At 48.2% G+C, this 10,769-nt stretch overlaps 1 long non-coding RNA gene across 1 annotated transcript; it reads left to right on the top strand.

Annotated features, from left to right (window-relative positions):
- Positions 1-6,527: 6,527 nt before the first annotated feature.
- Positions 6,528-9,289, top strand: LOC119096991 (uncharacterized). Its single transcript, XR_005094112.1, has 4 exons — positions 6,528-6,698; positions 7,294-7,364; positions 8,767-8,919; positions 9,155-9,289. It is a non-coding gene; the product is annotated as an uncharacterized LOC119096991 (long non-coding RNA).
- Positions 9,290-10,769: the final 1,480 nt, after the last annotated feature.

The following is a 10,769-nucleotide window of genomic DNA, read 5'->3' as shown; positions in this document are numbered from 1 at the left end:
ACGAGGTCCAATTCGAAATAAGATACAAGACCGCATGCTTACAGAGCCCTGTTGCGGTCGTTCGTTGGCCGCGACGAGCTGAAAGGTGAAGGGCCGCGCAGACCTCATGTGACATATCGTGACCTGATTTGATCTGAACTTGTAAAAATATACGTATTGCTAGGCATGGGCAATAAACGTTGCATAGTTTAGAAATGCAGCAGTGACGAAGAACCCCAGTACCAATATCTTCGTTCTTCATGCATGCATGCATCAGTGTTATTTCGGAAATTTGTAAAATGACTATTTTATCTAGCCGAGTTAAATCACCTTGGCCTTATTAGTATAATGGGCATAAAATGAAGATGAATAGACACTGTACTCGATCGTGGTACCTACATAGTATTTCAGCAGTGGTCGCGCATTCGGAAGCAAGATTGCACAACTCAAGCACAATTTTTCGAAAAAAAACGTTTGTTTTTTTAGCTTGGTGGTGACTCATAGCTATTTTTATTCCGTCGATTTTAGGAGCAAAGGACTTAGCAAGAACAAAATAAAAAGAAAACAACACGTCTATGAATTTCTACTCCATGCAAAGTGGGCAACTGTAATGAATACCATTGCTACCAGTACCCTCTTGCTAATTAATCCGAACCCGAATCCAGTGGCTTCAGACTTCGAACGGAACGCAGGTCAGCAGCTTCGAACGTGAGAAACACGAAGTCCAAGCGGGCACATCAGCTTTGAAATCACGGGGCCAGAGCCCAAGCCGAATCTAGTGTGCATTGCTATTTTATAAACGAACTATCTTTACGTCTGTTAAACTGCTGGGCAACAAAACATATCATCAGGGTTTTACTGAATGATTGTGACCACGTGTTAGCATTGTGAATGGTAAAATTGTTAGGACCATCGTTCTCGTGTTGTGTGCAACATACGCACAACGTTTTTGACAGTTAGTTTCCCGGCTGTCACTAAGTGTCAATTGGTCCTGAGAAAGACGGGCTAGTGTTTGCCTTTCAGGTGTGCGTGTGTCACAGCCTTCGAAATCTGTGTGGCAGGTGTATTAAAATGACAGGACGAGCACACATGTTTTTTGGTGAAGAAAAGTCACAACTGCAATACGAATTTTAACCTGGCGAAGCCGAATACATGAGGTCAAAATCGCATGTGGCCGAAGCTAGCAGGGAGCGCAGGCAGGGGAGGTGGCGTTTTAAGCATTATTCAAATATTGTTCGAAGCCGAAGTCGAAGCGAACTGCTGAAAATAGCACAAAGCCGAGGCCCGTCGTGAAAAATGGCACAAGGTGAAGCCGAATTCGAAGCCATTGAAGGAAAACTGGGTCTTGGCAAAGCCGAACCTCAAGCCAGGTGTTGAAAATGACACAAGGCCGAAGCTAGTTGTAAAAAATGGCACAAGTCGAAGCGTAGTCCGAACAGGGGGGGACCTAGCCTAGAGTTTGGGGGCGGGGGGGGGGGGGCAACCGTTCTTCGCCAGCTGGCTGGTGTGGGATCCGAGGTCCAGTGCATGGTGCCTCTCGCGAGTACCTAGTAGGGACACCATTCAAAACCGAAAAAAAACACCGAAATACTTTTGAATCTTAAACAGACGTTAAAACAAAGCAGTTAAAACAGTTAAAGTTAAAACAGACGGTCAGTAGGCAGAACTTTTATGAAGTTCTGGGAATGTTTTGGGGGACCAAAACATGCTCTCAGAGGTTTTTTTGGGGGGGAGGCATTGCCCCGTGCCCCCTCCCCCCTCCCAGGATCCTCCTATGAGTCTGAAGCCATTGAAGGAAAGGTACGGTTTTGGGAAAGCCGAAGCTGAAGCCGGTTTTGTTCCCTGTACAGCATTAGTAGGTTGTAGCTTTACATCTACTGGCATTGTAAACCGCCCATGAATGTGGATCGTAATCTAACACACGTGCATAGCGCTGAGCATTCGATTGCTGCGACTTAAGATACTACCGCTTCAATATCACTACGCTCTCATAGAAATTTGAACGCATTTTATGGTGGATAGAAATCCTCTGCCCACACCAAAAACTTCGGCAATCCGTCAAAACGCCAGCATGACAAATGATACACGGTTTGAAAGTGGTAAAAAACTTGACATGAGGCAAGCGCTGACTCCAGCGTGTTTCCGTTACGGTTATCACGGATCTCAATACCAGGAGGGGCTCCATGCAGTCGTCATGAACCCCGCACCATAAGTACAGGGACTGTACGGAATGAGGCTGGTTTCAACCCCCACATCCCAGCGGATGCACAGTCACCTAGTACACCGGCCCGGCTGCGGGCCTGTGTATGATGCACAGTCACCCAGTGCACCGGCCCGGCTGCGGGCCTGTGTATGAGATAGGCGCATCTTCTGATCAGAATTCCGTGTTTTAGGATAACGAGGCTCCTTGCCGGCCTTGGTGCTTCTTGATGAATCGGAAGGATCATGTTATAGATTAGAAGGTCCCTCTATGCATCAGAAAACTCTTCTCTGGCACATGAAGCCTTGTTTTTTCAGGATTGAGATGCCCTTCGCTGAATCAAGAAGACAGCTGCAGTAGTCAGAAGACCCTCATTCTGGATCTTGATTTGTCGATAGTTCCTTACGTGGATATTGATGCATATAACAATGCGATAAGGGAGCATCTGCCTCCAGTGCACGCCCCTTTGAATACGATGCTGCGCGGGAGCCCCTCCCCCCCCCCCCCCCCGCCTGTGAGGAAGCCCCACTCTATCTAGGAGCCCCCTGGACTCCATCCTCTCAACTCAAAGTCCGTGGCGCCGCCACTTTTCTGGGGTGGTTTTGAGCGCGGGAGAAACTGGCAACTTTACTTGAGATTGATGAATTTAGAGTAGCTGTTGTTTTAAGACAAAATAGAGGTACCTTTTGACGATGCATGAATGTACGTGCTGTTCACCACCATGGCTGGTGTATAGGTATGTCAACGAACCCGCGTTATAGCCTGCGCGTTCATGCTGTCTGTCTCATTACTAACAACGCGCCGCCGTCACTAGAGGACTGCAAGGGTTAGGTAAACCAATGACATCCTTATAGCATGGTTGGCGGGATGGGTTGAGTTTTGATTTGGGGACATGGCTGGTACGATCAAGGGTATGGGGGAGATATATAGGAAATGTTAAGTGAGTGCTTCATAAAAAGCTGCACAATGCTGCTTGCGCTTTTCTTAAACCTTATAGACTCCATTCGCATGATCTTTGCAATTCTTAGCGCAAGCGTAACTCTGGGTAGAAACGCTCCTAAACTTTGTATAAATTTAAAAGCTTAGCGTGGATGAGTGCTTACGGATGGGTGAAGGGCGGGTGAATTGGTTAGAAATGGACGGGGCATATGTTATATATAATATATATATATATATATATATATATATATATATATATATACGCTCGTAGCCATGAAGGTCAAGGGCGTGAAGGTCGATAAGTGCTTATGAAAACATGATCAGTGCAATGTCGAGTGCAATCGTTAGTTTTCATCGCACCACAATAAATTATGTATTCTATTGTGCAACTATCTACACGATTACGGGTATAGTTAACTCTTTTAACCTTGAAATGTGTTCGTTTTTCTTACCCTCGACCGAGTTGAAGCACTATACAGTCTGGGGACGTTCTTTTGAGATGCATGTTTTGTACGTGGCCAGCGGCTAGCTCCCAACTTTTGTCTTCCCGTGACTGCACTCCCATATCTTTAGCTGAAATCCTTGGAGTCTTGCCGTCCAAGATTTTTGTCTCTGAATATTGCGAACCTCACAGTACGTTCAAAATTGTAATAAAGTACTTCCTGCTGCTCCGTAGGGGACTCCTTGTCCGTCGTATCACTATTTACATTCCGACTTTGTGGTAACAGCAAACCCAATATGAAAATACACTGTAAGGACACGCCCATTAGCGTGATTCAAGAACATATATATATATATATATATATATATATATATATATATATATATATATATATGTCTGTGTGTGCATTTGTGTGCGTGTGTGTGCGCGTGTGTTTGTCTCCTGTTTCCTTTCAAACAAGACCCTGCGCATAGGTGTAGGCAGGTGCGTTACTTAATTCAGTTTAAAATGTGTATGGTCTTTTACTGCAAACACCCTGATTCGATGCGCGGTCTAGAGCATGGAATAAGCTGAGCGTTTCCCGATCCCTAAGCGCTCGTATCACCCCCCTGTTTGGCGGCATTCTGCGTGCATAGACACGACAAGGCAATTTCCTTCTGTTTAGTTATTCTATGTCAGAAATTAAGTGAAATTTGCTCTGCTCTTGTCACCTACAATTCCAGTTAACTGGTTCTTGATGAGTCGTTCTCTCTCTGGTAATTTAATTTCCCCTGGGGAATGACTTGCACTTCAAAGCACGGAAGGATGGAAATGTTCGCCACAGATAAGGTGGGATGGGGCAGTGGAAATTCAGATAATGCCATAAGCTGAAAACTAGTTTTATCTGTTCATTCTGCTTCAAATGCAGAAGTGTTAATGTTGGACTTACACTCGATCCGCCTGTGCCTGGAAGTAACTCGGTTTTCTGGGAAAAACTACACATCCTTTCCGTCAGGTTTTCGACAATAATCAAACTGTTTCAACTGCAGACTGAAGTGAAGCATTAAGTGGTAATTTTATTGAATCTAGTAAAGATAATGAAAACAGGCCATACAAACGGTAGCTCGAGCACACTGTTCAATATTTTTGGACATTTTCATTGGTGTATTTCACACAGCCAGCGTGCTGTAGGAGCTAGAATTGCTATATAACCTTCCCTCTCTTCCCCAGGGGCTGTCAATACGTTATGTTGGGCAGGGAGAGGAAAGTGGAGGGTATTTGATGGGGCGGAACGGAAGCGTAACAACGAAGAGGGGAGTTTTTTTTGGAGCGCAACGGAACGATCAGGTGTGGCTGCAAAGCTGAATGCTAGTTGCTGTCTGTCATACCATGGAACACCCCAGTTATTTTCAAAAATATAAAAAGGCAAACGGCAGGAGTGAGTCGTTCTGTAACCTGGAGCCTCGGGGGAAAACATTGGTACTGAGGCGGACGTTTTGGAAAACAAATTGAAAAAGTCTATTAAAATGGAAACGAAAGCCTCCGTGTGGCTCTAGGCTCATAACAATACCCAGCTACAACCGTTCCAAGAGGGTTAACGAGAGATTCAGACTGAGACTGAGTTTGATGAGAGCAGAGAGATTGTTCTTGACCAGTGGTTGGATGCTGCCTCAAAACAAAAAGGTAGAAGGTCGCCAAAAAAGAAATTGTTTGACTGCTGTCAACCGTGAGCCGTAACTTCAATGAGCCAGGAGGTGGTACTGGTTAGGCAGCGTTATCAAGCCAGCATTCGTTATGTTGATACAACTCGGCGTTTCAAAGCTTTGCTCATGATCATAGGTGAACAAGGTTAAACAAGGAGTGCTTTCTTTACGACTAAGCCACGCGAACTACACACACTATACCCAATATTCGTCCAAGGTTGAACATACAAACGACGCCTGATTAGACTTGTTTGCACCATTGGGAATACGATAGTGAAGTGGTTATGCTACGCGTCTTCGGAAACCAGAGGTCCGGGGTTTGATTCCCGGGGTGGACCGCCTCTGCTGTCATTGTGAGTCGGAGAACGTCATATAGCCCAAGCAGCTGGGTGCGTCGTAAATCCCTAATCACACACTCATTGGAATCGGTTGGAGCGACGCTGTCGTGATTGCATCGACGCCCGCTGATAGCTTTCTTTCGATCCTTTTACTCGACATTTGGTCATGGAAAGCTTACGGGTTAGCCTCCCGTGTTTCTGGCAGCCCTCATAGTACTGTACCGTGCATGCGGTGTTGGACTTGAAAACCCGAATGCCTGAAGTGTCGTGCAGTGTCGTTATGTTCGTGATACAGGAATGATCGTGGTACCTACATACCTTCCGAGCCTAATACTCGGTACCAGATCGTTGCAGCCTTCCGGCTTGGCCGCCTGCGCCCTCGACGACTGACGGCTTGCGACTGTTCTTGGGCGCCTGGAAGCCCAGACGTCCGATTGTGTTACGTGCCGTTTAAAAAACTGCGTCTGTTCGGCCAGCTATGAGCCCATTCGAGGTTAATAAACCTATTCGGGACTAAGGGGCCTTGGCCCTGTGCCCCTTCCCTGGATCCAACCCCGGGTTAGAAGTCGTTTTGCTTGACGGCGGCCGACGTTGGATAGCTTTGAGCTATGAGAATCGTTGGCCACGACATTCATCCACACATGTTTTACAGTAGTTTGCCTCCAGTGCTTGAATGGACTTCGCCGAATCGAACCGTGCGGTTCCTATTGAGATCTAATTTAAGGGAGCTTGTATCGATCCCCCAGCCAAAAATGAACAAAAACCGCTGATGGACTAGCGGCCTACAGGTGCCGCACAACAATTTGCTAGCGATATTTTAGAATATAAGCGCGGGAATACGATTATGAAGCAAATCAGACGATGCTGGCGAATATTGTGTATAAGGCGGCGGCGCCTGACTGGAGGAAACAAGCTGAAGGCTTCGCGCGCGCGCGTGGCGCACGGCGTTCGATTGGATGTCGGGCGTGTGTGGACTTGTCCTGTTTGGGGTCCTCGAATGCAAACGTAAACTTGGAACTGTTTTGTGCTTGCTAACGATTTCACTTGCTCTGCGCAAAGACTGACTGAGCGGTGCGATCCTGGCCATGTGTTAGTCGGAAGGCTTTGTCACGACAGCAGTGAGTGAGGCATGACCTGTTAATGGGTGGTGTGTGTCTGCGCCCTGTTTATCGTTGAGTGGCTTTCTTGGTGGTAAATCTTCAACAGTATCAACAGCTAGACACTTCCTGGTATTGTTTTTGAATTTATGTCAAACTGGGTGTTGGAAAGGCATTAACTCATTGTTTTGTCCACTAGCAACACAGTTGTTTACACTGTTTCTGGACTGGTGAACCTGTGCCAGGGTGGCTTCAGTTGCCTTTAGCACTATTTGCTCTTACTGTGATGCTTGTACCCCATGGCAATGCCTCTTCTAAATGTCAGGTGAATTTAAAGGGTGGGGTAGAGCATGGAGTATTATAGTTTATTTAAATTCCACCACTTCATTGTCCCTTTGACCTGGAATCACAACAGTGTGGTGACAAATAGTGCCAGGTTCCTGCAACAAGTGTTTTCTGATGGAGCACTGATCCTGGAAGTGCATGCAGTTCAAAGTTCCAGTGTATATCTCACAATCCTAACATGATTTTTGCTATGTTGTGCATAGTACTGTTTGTACAAAGGTATACTATACTAACTGCAGGAATGATGATGACATCTAATGATTACTTACAGTTGCCTGATGTAAGCAGCCACTTCTGATGCAATGAGCAAGTCAGGAGAAAGTGTGAATTAGATTACCACAAGTGAGTAAACAGTAATATGAATGCACAAATAAGTTATGACAGTTTTGTCAATAGTTCATACCCTCAGATCCATACAACAGTAGTAAACAGAAACTTTATGTAAGAATTACTTGTAAAAGTGATACATTAAAGCACCAAGGGGAATTTATGAATTCAGTGATATATAAGTGAGGAGATGTCGATAATGAAACATTAACACTGGTTAAAAGATCAGTAAATGAGTATGATTGTGATGTTAAAAAAGCAACAGATTGAAGCTGTCAAGTTAGTGAATAGCATTAAGATTAAACAAACAACTTACACCCACATATAAGCCATCTAATGGCCTTCTTTTGCCTATACAGGCTCTTGCTTAGCATACCCGTAAAGGACCATTGTTATCAACCATCCCCATATCAATTGTAAATGCGTCATGCTAGAAGTAGAATGACTAATTATGTTTTTATTTGGTGCTGTCCAAATGTGTCCAGACAATAATGTGTGTCCAATACAATAGACAATAATGAAGATGGAGACAAATGATGATGACAATGAAGACAATAATGTGTTTGGGTGTCAATGTGTCCAAAGAAGACAAATTTTCTTAATTTCATTACATAAATGTGACAAAGGCTCAGTGCTTGCATATGAATATGCATTTCCAAGGCCAAGCTTAAAGCAGTGTGGTTCACTTCAAAATTTGTTCAGATATTGGAATCCAGAAAAGTATCAAGTCTACAGTCATGTGGATATGCATTGATATGTGCATCTGTTGTTAGTTATTGCTGGGGGCATTCAGCTGATTTTGGGCAGCTTTGGCAGCATTTGGTCAGGTATCTAGATAATCAGCCCATATCTGACACCCAGACTCAATTTTTTTAGCTCAGTGAGTCATGAATGGCCAAAATATTACCTTGTGTACACTTCATTATTGACTGTAACACTTCAAGCTAAAATATTTTCATGACAAGTATCACTAGTGTCTTCTCACATCCTGCCGGGCCCATGCCAACCTTGCAGATTTTTGCAGCATAAAGAAAAGCAACAGAGTTAAAAGAAAGCTACCAAATAAGTCACTAAGCAGGCTACAGCTTCCTGTGTATCAAATTCAAAATGGTGGTTTTGTCTGGCCCAGTACTTTAAATATTGGGCTTTTATTCATGCAGAGTATACACTGGTCTTAGATGTATGAAAAATAAGAGATGATTACAAAATTACTTTGTTGTTTGGCTGAAGGCATATTTGAATATGCAATACTGGGGGTGTCTTAAAGAAGTCAGCCATTGGGCCTCCAAAGCTAGGCTAGCTTATCATGCTGCAAACTGCCTCACTTCACATTTTCTTGTGATGTTAAGTTATGTTGAAAGTAAGTGAAGTTGTGGAAGTTGTACACTGCTTGTAAGGAATGTCTTGTTTATTTCAGGTCTGGTTTAAATCAACACACAATGGCTGATGTGGACAATGCAGTGGACAATCATGCTTTATCTAATGGCAGATCTCAAGATGGACAACCACTACAAAATATTGAAAATTCTGAAGATTCTCAGTTGATTCAGAAGTATGAGCAGCTTGCAAGGTAAGTAACTTTAGCTGTGTCTCTGTTAAAAACCATCACATTTAGTGCATGTTGTGATCAGCTCAACTAAGGCATGGTATAGCTCTCAAGCTCTATATGTCAGTGATTGCTAGGATATTTCAAGTTCACCCTGGTCACCAAACCTGGCTTGCTATGGTTCCGCTATCCCTGTCTTCCACTGGCTCCCCGTGACCTCGGCGGCAGTGTGTGACCGTCTGCGCTCGTTCACCGCCAGTGAGCTGCAGCAGCGCGCGAGCGTGCCGCCGCAGGAGGCGGCAGCCCTGTTAGAGCAGGTGCGGCTGCACGTGCTCAGCCCGTCGGAGGAGGTAGGCCGGGCGGCGCTGGCGGCGCTGGCGGTGCTGCTGCAGCGGTTCGCGCCCCCTCCGGCGCCGGTGGCCGCCGCCACGGCCAGCTGGCTGCTGGGCGTGCTGGAGTCGCCGCGGGGCCGGCGCCGGGTGGTGCGCTCCCTCTACTGCCTGGAACCGCTGGTGTTGGCCGGCCTGCTGCCCGACGCCAAGCTTGAGCCGCTGCTGGTGGCCGTGGCGCGCCTACTCGAGCCGGGCGCGTCCTCCACGCGGCTGGCAGCAGCTCACCTGGCGCGCGCCGCGCTCGCCTCGCCACAGATCGGCGCTCGCGCCGTGTCCCTGTTGCTGCCGCTCTGGGACGCCGTGTTCGACCCGGCCGTGACCACGCACCACGAGGCGATGGCGGCACTCAGGCTGGGCGCCGCGCTGCCGCTGGCTGCGCGCGGCCGTATCAACGGCGATCTGATGCGGCGCATGTCGCAGCGGCTGCTGAACTCGCTGCGCGAGCTGGTGACGGCGCCGGACCGCAGCCTGGACGCGCTGGCCGCGTGGACGCTGATGATCCGCTACCTGGGCACCGACCTACAGCAGACGACGCTCATCAACGGCCTGCTGAAGGTCGTGGAGACGGTGTTCCGCAGCTCCAACTACGACCTGCGACGTCATGGCTTCGTGGCCTGGCGGGCGCTGGTGGCCAACTTCCTGCTGGACGACCGCCTGTACGAGAATGGCAAGCGGCTGAAGCTGCTGCTGGTCCCGCTGGTCGCCAGCAACGCCCGGCTGCCGTCCATCCTGAAGGAGAAACTGCGCGTCTGGTGGGACCTGCTGCTCGGCCTGGACGCCCACCTGGCCGCCGCCTTCGACCTCACAGTAGTGCACTTCCTGCAGTTCTGCTTCGGCTCGGGCGACAGGGGGCACGGTCAGGTGCTGCCGCACGCTGAGGGGTACCCGCAGGCGCGCGCCGCGCTCGTCCAGCTGCTGAACCCCGGCTGCCGGGCGTTCGACGAGCTGCCGCGCCTCTCGCGGCCGGCAGTGACGGACGCCGTGTTCGCGCGGCACGCCGCCCTGCTGGCCGACTCGGTGGCCGTCTGCATGCGTGCCATGCCGGCCGTGGGGCTGGCCGGAGCGCTCTTCCAGCCGCTGCTGCGCGGCGTGGCGCGCCAGCTGGAGCTGGCAGGGCCGGGCCAGACGTTGAGCCGCGAGCAGGCGGCGCCTCTGAAGGCTGTGCTGCGCGCCGCCGACGCCGTCCTGGCCGCCCCGCTGCCGCCGTCCATCGTCGAGGAGGTGGGTGTCGGTGGCGCCGGAGAGCGACGTCTGTGTAACGGTGGTAGGCTACCTGCGGAGACAGCGCGGCTGGACTGAAGAGAGGAGCGAATCTGGTCATTAATGTAACTTGTTCCGAAACAGAGAAGCGTGTATGCTAGTTAAAAGTGATGCGTTGGAATATCCTGGTGAAAAATATCACTCGGCGCAAGTGGTTTGAACTCGGAAGTGGTTTAAGTTGTGTGTCCACTCATCTGATGATATTACGATCTACCGAGTCAA

This window comes from Pollicipes pollicipes, unplaced genomic scaffold (genome assembly GCF_011947565.3).
Source record: "Pollicipes pollicipes isolate AB1234 unplaced genomic scaffold, Ppol_2.1 Scaffold_4295;HRSCAF=5057_pilon_pilon_pilon, whole genome shotgun sequence".
Taxonomy (NCBI): Eukaryota; Metazoa; Arthropoda; class Thecostraca; order Pollicipedomorpha; family Pollicipedidae; genus Pollicipes; species Pollicipes pollicipes.
The sequence above is the reverse complement of the archived record's forward strand: the minus strand, read 5'-3'. Positions and strand labels throughout refer to the sequence as shown.